The following is a 6089-nucleotide window of genomic DNA, read 5'->3' as shown; positions in this document are numbered from 1 at the left end:
CTGATTGAAGTGGATTTAACAAGTGACATCAATAAGGGATCATAGCTTTCCCTTGGATTCACCTGGTCAGTCTATGTCATGGAAAGAGCAGGTGCTCCTAATGTTTTGTATATACAGTAGATCTGAAGTCCATAATAACTTCACATCCTAATAGATCAATAAATGTATGATGGACTTACTTGACTTAAGCCGTTGGCTCCTATCAGGAGCACAGGCCATTGACCAATGTCCTCCAGGCTAGATTTTCTGCCAGGATGTCTCTCCTCCAAGGGTTTCCTGGTAACGTATGATTATCAATCATAAAATCATCAACATGTCATTCAATTAAACAATTAATCAATCAAATTTACAACAAAAAAACAACATACACCTTCATTTGAATAACTTTATTTATAATATTAACATTTGAAAAGTCATCATCCAGGGATAATGGAAGCAAATAAATCATTCAGGTATTTTATGATGATTCATCATCGGTTGCTAGGGGGCTTGTACACAGCAGAGCAGTGGGTTATCAATATCAACTGTTTAGACAGTGGTCTAGCAGGCTAGATTGGCTTCCATGGCCAATACCTTTCTCTACCATTTAATGTCTATATATCACATTAGATAAAGAACTACACTGGCCAGAGAAGAAACACAAACTACCTCTGAAATCTCTGGTGATGACTACAGTGTCCTTATGCGCCCTCAAATAATCATTGGTTCTGATCCAATATCCACACTAATGTGCTAGCTACTTAGCATGAAGCAACGTAGTGTGGAACAGAAGCCAAAACACCTGTCTGTGTGCACATACGCCACTGAACGTTAAACATTTTATCAAAAAGGATCAGAAGAAAATGAAGAAACAGGACATCTATTGTAGTGTGAAAGAATAGAGGCCGACCTCTCCAATGACAAGTCAACTGTAATCAATTTACACCCAATTGTTGACAGTAAAGTCAGGTTCCTGAATAAAGCCCTGATACATGAGAACAGATAGCGAACAGTAAGTCATAATCAACTACGAGGATAAACAACGTAGACTATTACCTGTTCCTGATCAAACTCTCTTCTTGTTGAATCAGTTAGGGGAATTCAAGATGGCCGAAGTGTAAAGTGATCAATGTTTTTATGATCGGAACTCAAGTTTTTTTTGTTTCCAGCGACAAACAATCAGCTAAAGACTTATATACTTGTGTACATGTCTGACAGCCACTGATCTGTAGTAGTCCAGTCCAATCTGCACATTAGGGTGGGTTCTAGGCCTACATTGGACCTCATGGTCGTTGCTGTATTGCATGTTTTCAGAAAGCCTGTGTGTAGGTCAGAACCTGTTGGCTCTAAGGTTCTGTGTGGGTAGTGATCTGTACAGTACCTTCCGGAAGTTACAGCCTTATTCAAAAAAAATGTAAAAAAATAAAATACATCCTCAATCTACACACAATACCCCATAATGACAAAGCAAAAACTGGTTTTTAGAGTTTTTCAAATGTATTACAAATAAAAAACAGAAATACATTATTTACATAAGTATTCAGACCCTTTGCTATGAGACTCGAAATTGAGCTCAGGTGCATCCTGTTTCCGTTGATCATCCTTGAATGTTTCTACAACTTGATTGAAGTCCACCTGTGGTAAATTATATTGATTGGACATGATTTGGAAAGGTACACACCTCTCTATAGAAAGGTCCAACAGTTGACAGCGCATGTCAGAGAAAAAACCAAGCCATGAGGTCAAAGGAATTGTCTGTAGAGTTCCGAGACAGGTATGTGTCGAGGCACATACAGTACATACATATGCCTGTGGACACGTGTACTAAACACATACAGTACATACAGTTGAAGTCAGAAGTTTACATACACTTTAGGTTGGAGTCATTAAACCAAATTTTTCAACCACTTTTTCAACCACGCAAGTCGGTTAGAACATCTACTTTGTGCATGGCACAAGTACTTTTTCCAACAATAGTTTAGACAGATTATTTAACTTATAATTCACTGTATCACAATTCCACTGGGTCAGAAGTTTACATACACTAAGTTCACTGTGCCTTTAAACAGCTTGGATGATGTCATGGCTTTAGAAGCTTCTGATAGGCTAATTTACATAATTTCAGTCAATTGGAGGTGTACCTGTGGATGTATTTCCAGGCCTACCTTCAAACTCAGTGCCTCTTTGCTTGACATCATGGGAAAATCAAATAAATCAGCCAAGACCTCAGAAGAAAAATGTGGACCTCCACAAGTCTGGTTCATCCTTGGGAGCAATTTCCAAACGTCCGAAGGTACCACGTTCATCTGTACAAACAATAGTACGCAAGTATAAACACCATGGGACCACGCAGCCGTCATACCGCTCAGGAAGGAGACGCGTTCTGTCTCCTAGAAATGAACGTACTTTTGTGCGAAAAGTGCAAATCAATCCCAGAACAACAGCAAAGGACCATGTGAAGATGCTGGAGGAAACAGGTACGAAAGTATATATATCCACTGTAAAATGGTCCTATATCGACATAACCTGAAAGGCCGCTCAGCAAGGAAGAAGCCACTGCTCCAAAACCGKCATAAAAAAGCCAGACTACGGTTTGCAACTGCACATGGGGACAAAGATCGTACTTTTTGGAGAAATGTCCTCTGGTCTGGTGAAACAAAAATACAACTGTTTGGCCATAATGACCATCGTTATGTTTGGAGGAAAAAGGGGGAGGCTTGCAGGCTGAAGAACACCATTCCAACCGTGAAGCATGGGGGTGGCAGCATCATGTTGTGGGGGTGCTTTGCTGCAGGAGGGACTGGTGCACTTCACAAAATAGATGGCATCATGAGAAAGAGAAAATTATGTGGATATATTGCTTGGTTGCAAATGGGTCTTCCAAATGGACAATGACCCCAAGCATATTTCCAAAGTTGTGGCAAAATGGCTTAAGGACAACAATGTCAAGGTATTGGAGTGGCCATCACAAAGCCCTGACCTCAATCCCATAGAAAATTTGTGGGCAGAACTGAAAAAGCATGTGCGAGCAAGGAGGCCTACAAACCTGACTCAGTTACACCAGCTCTGTCAGGAGGAATGGGTCAAAATTCACCCAACTTATTTTGGGAAGCTTGTGGAAGGCTATCCGAAACATTTGGCCCAAGTTAAACAATTTAAAGGCAATGCTACCAAATATTAATTGAGGGTATGTAAATTTCTGACCCACTGGGAATGTGATTAAATAAATAAAAGCCGAAATAAATCAGTCTCTACTATTATTCTGACATTTCACATTCTTAAAATAAAGTGGTGATCCTAACTGACCTAAAACAGGGAATTTTTACTTGGATTAAATGTCAGGAATTGCGAAAAACTGAGTTTAAATGCATTTGACCAAGGTGTATGTAAAGTTCCTCTTTCCACCTCCATCTCGTCTCTCTTATTTAACACCTGGGCTGCATCCCAACTATTCCCTATATAGTGCACTACTTTTCACCAGAGTCCTATAGAGGCCCTGGTCAAATGTAGTGCACTATGAAGGGAATAAGGTGCCAATTTGGGATGTGGCCTGTTCAATACATCTTCATCAACACTACAGAGACAGAAGTCAGCCAATAGCAGCTTTTAATTCACATTACGATTTTCACCCAGGCGGAGCCTTTTTATGTTTCAATGTTTCATAATAAATCATTATTGCAATAACACACTAATATGACATCCTATTCAATATTAGTAACGATGCTTCATTGCAGGAAATATATAGTAACGGCAATAGCAATTATAGTATAGTGCTAGTAATAAAATAAAGAATTTATGATCCTAATTTAGTGGCCGATTGTTAGATACCAAATGGCTGCTCATTGTGTTTGTCACAATATGGGAGCTTGCCAAGGTTTTAAAGAACCCCCCCAAAAAGACAACATGATTATTTTGAACTATCAATAACATTAACCCAAACTCTTTAATAGCATAATGTGCATTATCCAGGAAATCAAGTTGTTTTCAGCTCTGTCAGACTGAGCGATCTCTGTGTCACTCTTTCTCTATCCCGCTATCATCTCATCTCTCCTTTAATAGCATTTCATCAAGCACTTTAGAGCCATAGGAGTCAGACTAATCAGATCATCTGATTATGACATGGCTGGTTACATCATGAGTGCAGGTCAGTTGCCATGGCGAAAGGCAGTGTTCTTTATGCTTGGCTGATAGGGGAAACAGGAGTGAGAACAGGGACACCTAGTGGTTGTCTGAGACATTAACACCAGGTTTACATCCTTTGGTATGAATCAGAACAGGTTGAGGTCAACCCTCTACTGCAGGGGGGTCAAACTAATTTTGCCCTGGGGGCTGCATTTGGTCTTCAACGAGTTCCGGAGGGCAGCAATGAATATTGATTATTTCTTCGCCGTTAAAATTTGCAAGAGAAAGTCCTCTATCCATCGTTTTGGGAATTTACGATACTCCCTGACTGTCTAGCTTTAATTTAAGTGATTATTAGCGAGCTGGACAGTCAAAACATGATATAGTAATTTGTAAGTATATTGAGTTATTTTTCTCCCAAAACCTAAAGCTCCTCTCTTTCACCAGCAATTCAATATGGTATTTATGTAAGTGATAAAACTCTTTCTACTTGTGTGTATGTGTGTAATATATTAGTGTGTGTGTGTAATATATTAGTGGATGTGCGTTTGTGTGTATTTCTGTATTGTGTATGGTTCATATTATCCAGTCTGTAGAGATTCTCCTCTGTGTGGGGTACTGGATTGGCATCAGAAACCAAGTATCGCTGTATCCCTCTCTCTCCTTCATACTCCTCTTCTCTAGCTCTGGGAGAAGTATTCCAGAACGATGCGCAGGTGTCCCAGGCGATCTTTGAGGGAGGGCAGAGACAGCACAGTGGTCTGGTAGGCAGGGTCCAGCTGGAGAACTGACAACAACCACCAACACCATGCTGGACCGTTATTGGAGGCCTGAGGGAGAGAGACAGGGAGAGAAGGGACATTGAGAGACAGAGAGGCAGGGAGAGGAGAGAGAGAGAGAAACAGGGAGAGAAGGGAGAGCGAGAAACAGGGAGAGAGAGAGACAGGGAGAGAAGGAGAGAGAGAGAAAGGGAGAGAAGAGAGAACAGGGAGAGGAGAGACAGGGAGAGAAGGGAGAGAGAGAAACAGGGAGAGAGAGAGACAGGGAATATGATATTAGACACTAGATGGTCTGGAGTGGTAGTGGTAGGCAAGTCTGTCTGTAAGTGTTGTTGTACCTGTTGTTGTCGTCCTTGTCAGGCATGGTTCCATACTGTCTGCTGATCTGTTCTCTGAGGCGTGTGTTGAGGCGTGTGTACCAGTCCTGGGCTGCTCATACACACTGTCATGAAGGCTCTGCAACAGCTCCAACTCTGACCCCTCAGCCTAGGAACATAGGAGATTCTCTATGAAAAATACACACAGTACAACTGATTCTGTTCACGCCTTTCAATAAAGAAACAAACTCTTTAGTCTTTATTAGATTCATCTCTCTCACCACATGGACCTGCCTATCACCTACCCCTTCCAGACCAGAACTCACTTATTGTCTAATATCTAGTCTAATATTCCCTCTCTCCCTCCCCACGATCCCTCCCTCCCATGCCCTCCTGAGATAATACCACTAGGGCGCTGAACATTGCCTTGACAAACTGTTGCTTGGAAACAGGCAAAGTACCAGTGGAACACTCACTGAAGAACTAGCTAATAAAATAGCATTTGTAACCTTCCTCAGGAGTGGTAAGTTGAACCAAAACTCTGCCTTCACAGGGTCTCCAGGGCCAGGAGTAGGTTAGAACAACCTGTGGTAACTTACCTTGTGGTCCTCCATGTATTCTATATCAGCAGTGTGGTATCCATCTCTCTGTCCTCTCTTTAGGACCCTGAAGCGACTTCCACCCACACAGCCACATAGGAGCGACCGTCAGGCAACACCTCTAGGCTATGGATCTCCAGCATAGCCGTAGTCTGCAATCTGGAGGACACACACACACAGAGAGTCAGACACACATCAGCACACAGAGAGTCAGACACACGACGAGTCAGACACAACACAGAGTCAGACACACACAGAGTCAGACACACACAGAGTCAACAGACAGACACAAG

At 41.8% G+C, this 6089-nt stretch overlaps 1 pseudogene; it reads right to left on the bottom strand.

Annotated features, from left to right (window-relative positions):
• Positions 1-371: 371 nt before the first annotated feature.
• Positions 372-6089, bottom strand: part of LOC112072857 (LON peptidase N-terminal domain and RING finger protein 1-like) — a 25659-nt pseudogene continuing 19941 nt past the window's right edge.

Source organism: Salvelinus sp. IW2-2015, unplaced genomic scaffold, assembly GCF_002910315.2.
Source record: "Salvelinus sp. IW2-2015 unplaced genomic scaffold, ASM291031v2 Un_scaffold2063, whole genome shotgun sequence".
In the NCBI taxonomy this organism is placed as follows: domain Eukaryota; kingdom Metazoa; phylum Chordata; class Actinopteri; order Salmoniformes; family Salmonidae; genus Salvelinus; species Salvelinus sp. IW2-2015.
This window is presented reverse-complemented; position numbering and strand designations above follow the sequence as displayed.